This window comes from Stylophora pistillata, chromosome 14 (assembly GCF_964205215.1).
Source record: "Stylophora pistillata chromosome 14, jaStyPist1.2, whole genome shotgun sequence".
Lineage (NCBI taxonomy): Eukaryota > Metazoa > Cnidaria > Anthozoa > Scleractinia > Pocilloporidae > Stylophora > Stylophora pistillata.
Window position 1 is genome coordinate 17254907 of NC_142532.1, and position 14972 is coordinate 17269878.

Here is a 14972-nt window from a genome sequence, read left to right on the forward strand (position 1 = left end):
GAGGTACATCCTGGGGAATTATTCCACGCACTCCTTCAGGACTCTTAAACTTGGACCAGATCAATTCCGTGGAAAAATGAAAAGTGTGGGCTTAAAAGGCTGAAAATAAAAATAGGTTCGACTTCCCTGATCTCCTGCCAGTTTAAAAGCGAATGCGACGGCTGATAAATTAAAATAACTCCCTAAGCCATTCGGTTTTGAAAGCTGATGCCATTTCTCAACTTACTAATTTGTTTGTTTGTTTCTTTGTTTTGTTTTGTTTTTTTCGTTTTTCAAATAAACGGGGGTGGACTTCGTCATGAAACACCCTCGTGAATTATTGATTACGTTATGACCCCACTTCAGAACTATTCAGCTCGTTAAGACTTCCCACTATCAGTTTCCCGTCACACGAAAAGGGGTGATTCAGGATCTACTTTGCCTAGCCAGATCCTAGCATGGTCAATTGAATTCAGTGTTCATGAGGAAGCTTCATTCGGTAGCAATCATTCTCATATGTGCACGCTGGTTCAGTACAGGGCCTAACTTTGTCGAATCTCGCTAGAAAAGCGTGTTTTCAAAAACGGAAAGTTTTGACGCACAATAGCGTTGAATGACGTCAGGCTGCTCTCGACAGACAGGCGGGCATCACGAGATGAATTGGCGCCAAACGATCTTTGATTTCTAACTAAGGAAGACGAAAAGAAAAACGGAAAACGAAAAGTTAACCGCAACAGTAACGAAAGCCGAATACAAAACAATGAAAAGAAAATTATAAAAACTAAAAAAAAGCAAACCGAAGGCATTGAAACTCACATGCAACAAATGATACAAGGAAACCGAAAAAACACCCGCAAAAAAGCAACAAAACAGATGTTTCAAAATCATATGCTTCCAAATAAAATCCACCATTTTTGATTCTGAATATGAAGAAAATTATTGAGGGCGAATGAAGAGGGAGAGACGTCGAAAATGTGTTTATATTTCTTATTTCGTCGAAGAGCGAAAGTTTTGTTTTCGAATGGTAAGAAACAGCATCTCAACCGTTTGTTTTAGGCAATTATTGGTTTTACAAATTTCCGGAGAGGTAGTCCTCTCGTTTCAAGAGGAACCTTGTTATTCCCCTGTCTTTATCGAAACAAACTTATGGCACTATGGCTTTAAAAAGCTCTTGAAAGCAGACGCCTTGACAAATATCATGAGACACTTGAACTCATTTCAGAGCTCCGAAATCGTAAATTTTGTCGATTGACAGCGAGTGCATGGCCTAGTGATTACTCACATCCCCTAGCTCCCATCCCCTCCCCTCCCCCCCACCCCCATCCTCAAAGGAATAGACGGATGTCCGGTCCCGCCTTAGACATTTTTTAAATGTCTTATTTCTTCAATTTCTCGTCAATTCTGTGCTTGTGTCGCCCATTCTCCGTCGTTGCGCGGATCTCTTTAAGAATGCAAACAAGCAGGTGAAAGCATTATTTTGATTTTCCTTTTTCAGTTGACGTTGATAAATTTTCCGAGTCACGTTCTTGCTTTTTGGGATCACCATCTGCCTGATTCCAAATATATATCTTGGTTCCAGTCCCTAACAGGAGAAGATTTAGAAAGCTTGTTAACGAACGCCACTACTTCAGCTTGGTTATCTTCTACGGTGACCGTCGCGAACGTTTCATTCAGATTGCAAAGAGGAAACTGTATTTCAGAGCTGTTGACTCGATTTCTTTACGAGTTCTCGTCATCTAAAACTATTTTGACATTCGAGCAGGCCCAGAAAAGGGAATTTCATACTCTTTCCGGTATTTACGAGATGTTTAATTCGATAAGATCTAGACTAGTCAAACGATCTATGGTTGCGAAAGAACTTCTCTTGTTTTTCCTCTTTTGCGGAGCGGGATTTACCTCAGCTATTTTGGAAGAACGGGAACAGAGTTCACAATGCCGTAAACAAACGGTGTTTTGTCCTTGCAAGGACAGGCGAGGAATGACTGGCCATATGCTTGTGGTAACATGTAGCGATCAAAACGATCCCAATAATCCGCTTTGCCAAGGAGAAACTTTAATCTCAGAGGATTGTGGAAAAGGTGAGCTTCTATGTTAAAATTACGGTGCTACTTAAATGTGATTCGTTAAGCGTAATTAAACGTGTGGAGATCTCAATCATGTGAAATTTGTTTAGCCGTTGAGTGGACTTTATGGCCAGTTTGGCTGATTTGAATTTAGTTGTGCAACTGGAAAAGTTATAAAAATCGATCAAGGAGAGGGACACTATTTCACACTTGCCAGGGTTTTCCTTTTCGGCCGGCGACCGGCGATTTTCGCCGCCTGCGAACGGCTCCGTCGCCGGCGACTAAAAGAGTCCTTGCTGTTATATAATTTAAAATATTTTAGATAAATAATAAACACTTTGTATGTTGTCTGACAATGACGTATAAGAAACGGAAATCGATAAAAAGTACATATTTCAGCAAAAAACGAAGTAGAATTTTTGCGCGTGTACTGGTAGGTGACATTCAGTACAAGTTTGCGCGGTCAAGTCATGTATCACTGGCATCCCTTCAAGCTTAAAGATACGTAAATTATTCAATTTTTGCATTTAAATAAATTACTATTTGAAAGGTCGATTATCTTCTTGATTTATCCGCTTTTAACTGTTTTAGTTAGAACAGATATACTTTAACTAGGAACTACTTATTCTCACTAAGCCAAAGCATCACAAATATTATCTTGGGCCAAGTCCGAAGTAAAGTAAGTCTCAGGCGATCGTGTGGGATGCAATTAATTGCGAAATATTTTCTGTGGTGTTCGTATTTTTGTTTACCTTTGATTTCTGTGTCAGTATATCTTTATGTGAAATTCTTCCAGGTCGATTCGAGTGTTGTTTTACATTAATATTTATAAGCAATGTGCCCGGTATTGCCAATCAACGTGCTAGAAAAGGGCTGGATTTTATCAAATACATTGTCATTTCTTGTGTTGTTAAGCCTGTTCATTTCCTTAATTTAAGCACCCAAAATGCACCAGATTGCATCTCAGAGCGCTCAAATGTTTAAAATTTCCCGGGGGGGGGGGGCATGCCCCGGACCCCCCTAGTTGTTCGCGCCTTCGCCACTCAGGTTGGGCGCTACTCGCCCAAATTGTCTCCGCCTGCTTCCCTTTCATCCGACTTCAACTTTCTTTGAAAAGGAAAACCCTGCTTGCACTCTCAAATTATAGTTCCAATATTAATAATTGATTTGATATCACTTCAAAACCTTCAAAGGAAAGTAGAGCTTGAGGAATTGCAAAAAATTAATGGTATTAATGATAAAAAAGATAAGGCAAATTTCTTAAAACCTGAAATATGTTGTCCCAGATTCAAGGCCTTAATTTTTTAAGCCTTTACCTTCCAGAAGTGATTAACGTTAATCATGTATCTTCCCCCCACAATATCCATACATTACCCAGCAAACAGTTAATGAGAATATTCAATTTTTTTACTATATAGTACGATACTTTATTTAACTTGGAGTTTACACCTAACGTTACCAGCTAGTTTATGGGTAATCATGGTCTTATCAGGTAGAAGTTTTTGTCTTGATCAAATATCAAATTCTGATAACTATTTTTCAAGGAAATCAGTAGCAGGTAGAAGGGGGACTATAGTCAGTTAGATCTTGGGGGTCAAAGAGTTCTTTGTACGGAAGTTTCGTTTACATACATGTAGAATTTTTTACCCTAAAATTATTGTTGAGATGAATTTGCGGACATGAATTTGTAAACAGGATTTCTGACTTTTCATAAGGCTGCTTGCCATACCCTCTTTGGATTGTTTTTGTGAATCAATAATATAGTCAGTTCATTACATAGTGAAATATTAAACAATTTGATATCATAAATAAAACTGGAGAAGCATTCATTATTCTTATTTACCTCTTGTACAAATTTCAAAATGTAGGACATAGTCCACTGAGTGACCCAATATATTCCTTATAAAAACATGCTCTGTTCCTCAAAATACAAAATCCTTTTCAAAGCTTCAAATGAAAATTTTCATTTTTGTTTAACCTGTTCCATTAGGCCCTAGTCTTCCCCTGGGGAGGCTACTCAAGGAAAGTTTGGTTGCACATGTGCATGGTGGTGTTAAAACTTTAATTCTCCAGAATCGACTAGTAATTCTCCTTACTGAGTGCCAATATTTGTTGTGAATTAGGCAAGGAATTTGGTGTGACGTCGAGATAACATTAAGTAATGGATAAGCTTTTCTGTTCTCTTAACTTGCTTACAAGAGAAAATACTGGAATCATCTGGAAAAATTATTTACTTTTCACTTCTGGGTGGTAAATGGTTCAAACCCTGACAAGGAAGACTTTCAATTTGGAAGTTAAACTAAGTATTTTATGTTTTCATAAATGTTAGCATGGTATTATCAATCATTATTAATGATTGGGATATGTCAATTAGCTCTTTGTTGACACTTTGATGTCTATTGACCAAAGCTGTTAGTCAAAGTTTGGGTTTTCAAGACAAATTTGACTGAAGCTCAAGGGAAAGTAAAATTATTTAGAGTAAATGGGGAGTTTGATGTAATCATGTTTGAATTAGTGGGGTTCTACTTTACATTGTTCATTTGACTAGTTTTTGAATTTTGCCACAAGTGTCATCATAAAATGGTGTTAAACCAGTTGGGTCAAGGCCAGAGTTATGAAGGGGCTTTGCATTACTGGTGCAATAGTTATGTGTTGGTTAACACAGCTGGCTATTTGCATGTTGATTGAACTTTGTTATGGCTTCAATTTGAAATTTCATGTTGGTCAAAATACTTGATAATTTGAGAGATTTTGGGGGCAAAATAGTAAAGGTGGGGGCAAACTTGTGTTACTCACAGCTGGGGACAAAGGTGGTCAGGCAAACTTGCTATATGGTGAAACCTCCAGCTACCTCAGAAATAATTTTCAAATTAATGAATTAAAAGTAATTTAACAAACATGTTTCAGGGCATTGTTTATAGATATTATTTCAAATAGGGTGTGTTGTATGGAAAAAATAATTGCATACATGCCAACTCCTGTGGATTATCCAGTAGTCTCCTGGATACAGAATAAGTCTCCCGGTCTTCTGTGTGGCTCACCATAGTAATAGTAAACACCATAGTAACAATTTTAAAATCATTTGGTTGTTCTCTAATTTAGTGAACTTTTCATCAAAGCGGCACAGACGTGACACTGGAAATTGTATGAATGGAATCATACCAGGATCCCCCCACACCTCAGATAAAGACCCTCAAGCACTAATGATCAGTGGAAGTAGTATAACGCGTGATGTGGATGACAGCCCCACATTTGAATGCCAAGTCCATTCAAACTTTTCAGCAAATGTAACTTGGCTGTTTAATGGCAAACCTCTGGAAAAAAAGTGGCATTATTCATTTGCATCTTGCAAATGAAATTTACAAGTCAAATACATTTCAAAAAGTGATGCAGGATTCTACACATGTGTTGTGACAAATGAGAAGGGGAAACAGGCATCAGTTCGTGTTAAGTTAAACATGAATGGTAGGTAACCAATTCTAATGGTTCGTACTGTAATCTTTGGAGCAAGCTTTTCCCCCTCATAGCTGACACCCACATATAACACATGTAGCTCAGCCAGGTCATCCCCTAAAAACTATAACACGTAACGTGGATGATAGCACCAGGTTTAAATGCCAAGTCCATTCAAACTTTTCAGCAAATGTAACTTGGCTGTTTGATGGCAAACCTCTGGAAAAAAAGGAGAAAAATTCACCTTTATCTTGCAAACGAAATTTACAAGTCAGCGGCATTTCAAAAAGTGACGAAGGAAACTACACGTGTGTTGTGACAAATGAGAAGGGGAAACAGGCGTCAGCTCACGCTAAGTTAAATGTTATTGGTAGGTAACCACCTTTAAGGGTTTGTACTGTAATCTTTGGAGCAAGCTTTTCCCCCTCAGAGATGACACTGTACTTACATAAATTATAATACAAGACATGTAGCTCAGCCAGGTCATCCCCTAATTTGAAGGGATGAACCATCATCCTTAAATTATAGTAGAGACTGAGCAGGCTTAACTGCTACAATATATTCTAGTGCTATATAGAGTTATCTCTTTAATGTGTGTCTGATAGGTTTAGGAAACTGTCAAAATGATCTCACAGAACTGACGCATGCTAAAAGCAAACAAGTCAATTTTAAATTTTTGCTTGTCATTAGCACCCTTCAACACAGAATTTGACGAAACAGGAGATTGATGCTTTTCTTTGCTCAAGAAAGCAAAGAACAATTGGAGATGGTGATAATACTGTATTTACCCGTGCATAATGCGCACTTTTTTCTACAAAAATAACCATCAAAATCACGGTGCATATTATATGCGGATTCCATTGTTTGTCACGCACGTACGTCCTAATTTGTATACGTTAAAACAACAAAAAAGTAACACATTTAAGGCTTTGATTGAATAACTTATTTTCAATGAAAAGTTATCGGACTGGTGCATAGTAAGTATTTACACTGAAATAAAGAGGAAAGACAAAAATTGCTAAATATTTTTGCAAGTGTGCAAACAGGCATGTGGATAATTTAGATTTCAGAGTGGATATGCAAATTTAGCCGCATGTGAAGAAATCTCATGTCACATTTTTCAATGAGAAGCAAGAAGAAAGTGAGCGGGAAATATTTCAGGACAAGAGCTTTCTTTAAAGTATGCAGTTCTTGATTTGCTGTTATAAGCAAAAAACGCGTAAATTTCTTATTTGTACAAGCGCATCCAATGGGATTTATCTTGGTTATATTGTTGTTTATCTGACTTTACGGCCAGAAAATTGCATAGTGTTAGTTTGGAAGTTGTAAAAATACAATGACAGGACACAAAATCTTCAATACTTTTCAGATATATTGTTGCTCACTCATTACCCTGCGAGCAATGCCTTTTTAACCCGTCCTCGAATCGCAAAGGGAAAGAGGCTCTGCCGACATCCTGTTGTTCCTCATTTGAACATCCACGGCAGTTGCCTAGAAACTGATCCTTTTCCACACCCCCCTTGAACTATTTCCGGTTCCGGTAAACTTCGCACAATTTACGCCATGTTGCATTTCTGGGCGCAGATTTGTTCATCTGTTTACATGCAAAACAAAGGCCTTGCACCAAAACTGGTTTGAATGGAGGAAAAACCAGCTTGAGTAGCCTGGAGATTTTGGCTTTCGGCATTTCAAAGCAACAACAGGATGTTGGCAGAGCCTTTTCCCTTGGAGGGTTAAAAAGAAGAAGAAAAGGCTTCGCTCGCAGGGTACTCACTCGTGACATTTACCGGGCCGTGGAATTGTCAAATGAGCTAGGCCTCGCTTGAAGTCTTAAAGTTTGATTTCAATAATGTTGATTTCAATAATGTCATAAATATAAATTAAGTCATAAGTAACAAAAGGTATTGATGTTAACATGGTTAGTAATATAGTCTTATTAATAAATAATTGTACAAATATTTAACTTGTCTTTTTTGCCGTGAAAAACATTTTTTTTTCTGATAAAACAGGTTAAAAACAAGGGTGCACATTATACATGGGCACGCATTTTACACGGGTAAATACAGTTGGGAATGAAAAAAGCTAAGAATTTTGATCTTTTAGTAAAATTAATAGGGTATTTATTGTGGCAGGGGTTAATGGCCATCTGTTGTATGTTGATCCTAAGACAATAAATGAGTTACAATGTCCTCTGTACCATGTGCATGGGGGTAGTGCAGCTGGATAATGGTGGAGAGTCTTGAATTTGTGAAAGTGCAGCCATAGAAAACTGGAAAGTTATTTTTTGGACCTTGAAGAAGGTTTGAACATAAAGAATAAAGACAAGATTTTGAAAGTGAACTGATGCACTGGATTTGAATTATATTTTTCCAAGCTGCATTAAGCATAGAACTAATGAAGTTCTTGTTATTTTGCAGTGTAAAATCTTTGTTAGATGGTCAAATAGCTCAGAAAAAGTCTTTAAATTTGCTCATAGTTAATGGTTGTCATTGGTAAAGTTAAAAAAAAACTGTTTGATAACTTATTGTTCTGAGGAATTGGTCCTTTAGTGCAGAATGTGGAATTTTTGCCCTAACCTTCTTCAGTGATTCTCTGTACAAGCTGTAGGTTTACATGTCGCTACTCTACCATGAATGTAGGAGAATGAAAAAAATTATGTAGCTTAGAAAAAGTCTAAATTTGTTCACAAACATTTGTTGTTGGTGCTGATGCAGTGGACTAGAACTGCTGTTCAAGATTAAATTAAATGCATTTTATTATCATTAATACTTTAGTTAACTTGGCTTTGATTTAGAGTAGTTGCACAGATTTAGCTTTGAAAAAATTAACTTGGCTTTGATTTAGAGTAGATTTAGTTGCAGTAACAATGGATTCTTACAGAGTCTTCTGTTTAATTTTAGCAAGAAGTCCCCCAGATATAGAGTATGCAGACCTTGAACGTGGGGACACACCCTACATTGGAGCCACAGTTAACATAACCTGTCGCATTCGAAGCTCTGATCTATTAGTAACTGGTTCAGTATTGAAGGATGGCACAAGGTTAAATGAGGATAATAAACAACTGAAGTATGAGTATCATCATATAAGAGAAAAAGATAAGCCTAGCCGCTTACTTACTAAACTGGAAATTAAGAACATCACAAAGGAAGATGCTGGAAACTACACTTGTCGGGCCAATGGATATGGCATGAAGTCATTCAAATCATTTCTTCTTAAAATTGGTATGGTAAATTACACTTTTATTTAGCATTCATTTATACAGTACCATTTACTCCATTTGTTGAAGAATCACGCGCTAATTTATATGTACCCCTCATCTTACAGTGCTTCTCTCTCTCTCTGTGCTTTTGTAGGTTTTTGCACCAAAAAACTTTGGTATTTTGTCTTTGGTGTTAATTGCGATTTACAGATTTTCTATTTTTAGCGTTTGTTTTTTGTCTAAAATACTAATGGGATTTTCAGATTATCCTAATATGTTGTGTTCCATTTTTCCTCTATGGGTTAATGTTTCTCCTCAATGTGAGTGAAAACTCTACTGATCTTGTCACCACTGCATCAGATAGGTTAGGGTTTTGATAACAGGGATATAAGAATATATTGGTTTTGATGGTTTTTCATGTGGTTATTAGGTTTTTATCCAATTTTTTTGCGGTTTTGCAGTTTAAGATTGACTTAAAATAAGACTGACTCCATCGTACTTGACAATTTCTTATTCCTTTCATTTATACATTGTAAATTTAAAGCACTTGTTTGCATGGATAATATCAGGTAATCTGAATTAACCTTTCACAGTTTTCATGGTTTGGAAATACTAGCTATCTTTAATATTGGGAGAAGAATTGAGAATCCCTCAACAGAGTATTGGACTGAGTTGACTGGATAGAAAGGAGACACAACAACAACAACAACAACAACAACAACAACAACATTGACTTTACTTTTGAAATTGCAGAAATAAAGGCCTAAGTTGAATGGATAGGAAGGAGAGTTGGGTTACACATTGTTGAAACTAGAAATGTGTGTTTTTGAGGGGAATGGTTGGTCCAGTACTAAAAGTTCCTCTCTATAGCTTTCTCAGAGTAATTAATGTTCACAGTTTTTACAAATTGTTCTTTAGGAATTTTTCCCATAATACCCCTACTCCCAGGTGTGACCAATGAGTTTTTTCTCTTTACACTATCTTTATATGTTCATGTAGAAAGGTGATAAGAAAAAATTAAGCATGACTGTCACAATAAAGACAACAGCAAAAAGTACATTAATTTTGTCTGAATGCACACCAGTTTCTCAAAAGAGGTTGATTTATAAGAAATGTATATTTGTAAAGCAGGGGTGTAGCCAGGAATTTTCAAAGGAGGGGTCTCACTGGGTCAAACAGCGGGTTTTGGCCAAATTCTCATGTCAACCTGAAGGCTGTGTTTTACTTAAAGTGACATTAGAAGGCTTGCAGGGGTGGGGTTGGGTCACAGGCACCCCAGGACCCCCCAGCCACACCCTTGTATAGACAGTGCAGGTAATTGATATTTGGATCCAGAAGACCTCTGCAGCATACTCAAGCGTGACCAAATAGGAATTTCTCCTTACAATGTCAATACAATTTCAAGCTGAAGTGAAACGAGAAGAATGAGGAATATCCACCAGGTTATACTTTACAACTAGATTCTTAGAGCTGAAAGTATGCGAAACATATTGCATACAGAATGGAGAATTGATTTTTAGAAGTTAATTTTTCATCGTTGTCTTCCAGCTGCATTACAAAATTTTATGATCTTCATGATTCATACAATGGACTTCAGATAAAATTTTCCTCTGTCAATGGAAGTTCAAATGTTTAGTTTCACAAATTAGCACTCCAGTAGACTTCTTTACATGCAGCTTGTATGGTGTGTTACCCATTTCAGATCATGTGATAATATTTTACTGGAGAACTGTCTCTTTTAACTTTCCTATTAATTTACATGAATATATGTTCACATAATGAGCAAAAGATAAAGCTGGGAATCCCCTTGAGACCTGGAATGAGTAAACAAAACACACAAGCTATAAGGTTTCTATTGCTGTGATCATTTTGGTGATCATTTTGGTAACTAAATAAGCAGTAAGAGGTGCCAGTTTGGTAACCTGTGTTTGGACAATATGAAGGAAGTTGTGATGTTTTGATTACAAGGTGTTTAATATGCTTAACAGTCAAATGAGAAAAACCTCATTGTTGTAGCTCATACAAATACATTTCCTTCCTCTTGAATTGTTAAGGTACAATTTTCTTTATGGATAACAACCAGGGATATTAAAGAATGACATTTCAACGGCTCCATACCATCATTCTCAAATTCAAATAAATACATTTGTGAGTTCATTAAATAGAAAAAGTACAAGTCATGTGAAGTTCTCAATGCATATGATTAAGAAGTAGAAAATGATAAATAAAAGATAAATACCGGTAGGTGAATAAAATACAAGCGTAGTGTGCTTGAACTGTCAAATAAAAAGTTGCTTTGATGGAGTCAGATTGAGTGTTAACTGTTGGTTTTTGTCTTTGATGAAGAGCATTTCATGAATTAAACAAGCTTCTGACGGCACTTCTTGAGATGGTAAATTGGTCACGAAGATCTTTGTTCCTTAGATTGCATGTGTACATCTCATAGGTGTTTACCAATGACAGAATGCTTGTGCTCATTGATACGCTGAAATAGGTGTCGGCACGTATAGCTGACATAATCTGCATTGCACAGATTTGTATTCAAAAACAACGCATTGTTCGGTAACAAGAGGTGGTTTAGGTTCCGTTACTTTGATCTCATCAGCAATTTTCTTGCTCATAAACACTGGGTACAAATTGCTGTTAATTTTCTTCAGGCTTTTTCTATATATTAATGAACTCACAAATGTATTGATTTGAATTTGAGAACGATGGCATGGAGCTGTCGAAACGTCATTCTTTAATATCGCTGGTTTTTATCCTTAAATGCTTATTGAAAACTTTAGTTATTACAGTTTTCTTTGAATTTTTTAATTTTCAGGGACCAAATAGTGAATTTCAAAATTTAATAGCTTTAGCTCAGAGCCATCTAGATATACTTTTTTTCCCTTGTATGTTTTATTTTCCCCAAGGGGTATCTTAAGGGAAGTCCCTCCTTTGGCATTAATTTTGTTAATTACTTGTATGTGTAAATTGGAATAACAAAACTTATAAGCTAAAGATAACTGTTGTTTTGAATTTATTGTAGAACCATGTCCAGCTGGATTTTATTGCCCTCCAGGAGGAAGTGGTCACATTCCATGTCCTCCAGGAACATACCAGCCAAACATTAGCCAGACATCTGAACAGGCATGTAAACCATGTCCAGCTGGTTCTTATTGCCCTCCAAAGGCAACTAATCCCGTTCAATGTCCAATGGGGACATACCAGCCAAACATTAACCAGACATCTAAATATGTCTGTAAACAATGTCCAGCAGGTTTTTATTGCCCTCCAGGAGGAAGTGGTCACATTCAATGTCCTCAAGGAACATACCAGCCAAACATTAGCCAGACATCTGAAGAGGCGTGTAAACCTTGTCCTTTCTTTACTAACTCATCAAAGAATCTAGGCCGTGTTGGACCAATTTTAGATGAAGGCGACTGTCCAGAAGAAGATCCAAGTAAAGGTACTGGCTCCACAAATCAATGTTAGATAGAAGAATTTACCCCACTTGCTTTTCTAAGGGGTGTGAGCAAAACGTGGTGTAGGCCATGGCCTACCCCATGGCTTACCCTATGGCCTACTGGTGGTCAGATTTTTAAAAGCATAGCATTGCTGCAAACCTTTCGACATTTTTCTGGGGACTCTCTAACCAACAACTTTCTTCTGCTGTTATGGCGGCTGCGTTCTGATCAACATCTATTAACCTTCTGATAGAACAAGGAAATCAAGAAATAGAAGCCAGACTGAGTTAAATACAACTTTTGGGCAAACATCATCATATCAGCTCTTCTTTCAAACTAGTGCAATACTGGCCTTCTCTCTGCATTTGCATTATTGCATGACAGAGTGAGGAAAATTTTAAAAGCCAGCAGTCGCGGTCAACCAGCAGTTGTTTTGTATGTCCTGGGGTGCTTAATAATAATAATAATAATAATAATAATAATAATAATAATAATAATAATAATAATTATAATAATAATAATAATAGTTTATTAAACTCTCTTGCAGTAACTTACTGAATTAACGAGTTATGATACAATGAAAACTTAATAAGAACGACTATGTACATTTCTGTACACATTAAGTACAAGTTATATGTGACCGGGCACAGGATTTCGTACACTAACGCTTTTCCGTTAAACGGTTAAAAGTAAACGGTTTGTAAACGGATAGTAAACGGGTAGTAAGAGCGTTTAAACGGTTTGCATGTTCGTTTAAACGAATAGTCCAAAGCGTTAAACGGTAGAGCAAAGTCCAAAAACGGATTCTGTAAACCGTTAAACGGCCGAGAAAAAAAAAATAAACGGATGGCTCAAAACGTTAAACGGTTGAACAACATCTATAATTATTTTATGGATAGCTCAAAACATTAAACGGATGGACAAAAACCTTGAACGGATGAGGAGGGCTAAAGAACAGCGGGAAGCCATGCACATATCGATCAGAAACCGTTGTGAACAATTATACGAATTGTTCATGTGGAACAGTGACGTTTCATGCTAATAATATTCGACTGACAACAATAGAAAACTAAGTAAAATGAAATTACTAGCCTGCAATTAAGCTATCCACTGGCGAGTGAAGCGAGCCGAGAGCGAGTCTCGCCCTGGAGAGCTCGCAATGCGTTTGAAAATTTGCATAAGCAGAGGAAGCAATCTGTCAATCATACCATGTGGACTGAACATTCTCGACAGAAAGAAAATAGAATTGAGAAGCAAAGTCGTTTTTTTTTCATGTTCCTACATTGTTTCTTCTACGTATTGACTGAAATGAAAACGCACTATCAAGAGAAAAACGTTAAGAAATGCCGCTGATTTTGTAGATTTCACCGTCGATTAATCGAAACAATTTTGCATACGCATGTAACAAAACTCAGCTTTCTTTCGCTCCTGTTTCATCTAGCATTCGATTTCGTAAAGTAATGTGTAATTACAGCTTTTATAAAGCAATTTCTGTTTCCTTTCAATTGATGGAAATAACAGATGAGAAACTCGATAGCCACAGATTTTGTAAATTTTGCCATACACGTCAATCGAAATAAATTTGCATAATCATGAAAACAAATCTCGCTCTCCTCGTTAAACGGATGCAAGTAACCATTAAACGGATGTATTTCATTTTAAACGGATAGGTTAACCGTTTAAACGTTTTGTCGAAAACGTTCAACGGATGAGCAAAGCGTTTAAACGGATGAAGAAAGCGTTTAAACGCTTTAATGATCCGTTTTAAACGGATGGTAAACGGATAGTAAACGGATTGATTCGTTAAACGGTAAAGCGTTAGTGTACGAAATCCTGCGCCCGGTCACATATACACCACACAGAACATACATCACATTTGTTAAAAATACTTAAAAGTTAAAAAGTCTTCGGTGCGCTTTGTTCTACAGGTAGTAACGTTTCTGCAAAGATACAACTGGTCTGATTTGTGCCTGAGGTTATAGGGAAAGGTATCGTCTAAGCATGTTGGTAGAAGAGGGTGGAGAGGGTGGTTTAAGTCCTTCATTTTGCACATATACTCTTTACATATCTTATCTCTTCTATACGCAAGGGTCTCCACCCTTGCTAACTCGAGGGCTTCTAAGTAACTATCGTCACATGGGAAAATTATCTTAAGCGCCCTATTCTGTATGGATTCAATTTTGTCAGACAGATAACCTGGAATGGATTTCCATACTGGTACGGCGTACTCTATAACAGATCTAACAGTGCTTGTTGCAAATTCAATGCTCTACAGCACTAAAGAGGCACTTAAAAAAGTGGCCTAGCATGTACTGTTTGCATTTTCTTACCTGGATATGCTGTCCAGTATTAATGCCGTTCATTACATTTTTACACCAGCACTCCATTACATGTTACCAGCTGGCAGCCTGTATGGATCATGAAGCTGCCATTTTGGATATCCTCAGCGACCACACAACATTGGCCCCTCCCTCTTAACCTACTGTTGTGGTTCAGTGCTTGGGTGGGGAAAACAGAGTTAGGATGTTTTAAGGCTGAGTGCAGTATTTGCATTGTTTCGTTCCCTGGGATGTTTAAAATCGTGTTAGTGACTTTCTAGTATACCCTTTTAAGAGGCATAGAATTGTATGCCAGCGTACTCGTTCGACTCTTACTGATTTTATTTTTTTTATGTTTTTAAAAATCTGACCACTGGTAGGCCATAGGGTAGGCCTCAGGGCACTGGGTAGGCCACTGGGTAGGCTTACACCGGGGCCTACACCATGTCCTAGGCCATGGCCTACCCCACATTTTGTCCATACCCTTTTCTGAGTCTGTTTCAAGAAAGGGCCC

General features: G+C 37.3%; 1 pseudogene across 1 annotated transcript in view; it reads left to right on the forward strand.

Moving 5' to 3' along the window:
- Positions 1–61: 61 nt before the first annotated feature.
- LOC111320103 (uncharacterized) overlaps positions 62–14972 on the forward strand; it is a 20350-nt pseudogene continuing 5439 nt past the window's right edge. Inside the window, exons 1-4 of the transcript XR_015995635.1 lie at positions 62–2057; positions 5145–5507; positions 8396–8716; positions 11723–12142. The product of XR_015995635.1 is annotated as an uncharacterized LOC111320103 (transcript). The remainder of the gene's footprint in view (positions 2058–5144; positions 5508–8395; positions 8717–11722; positions 12143–14972) is intronic.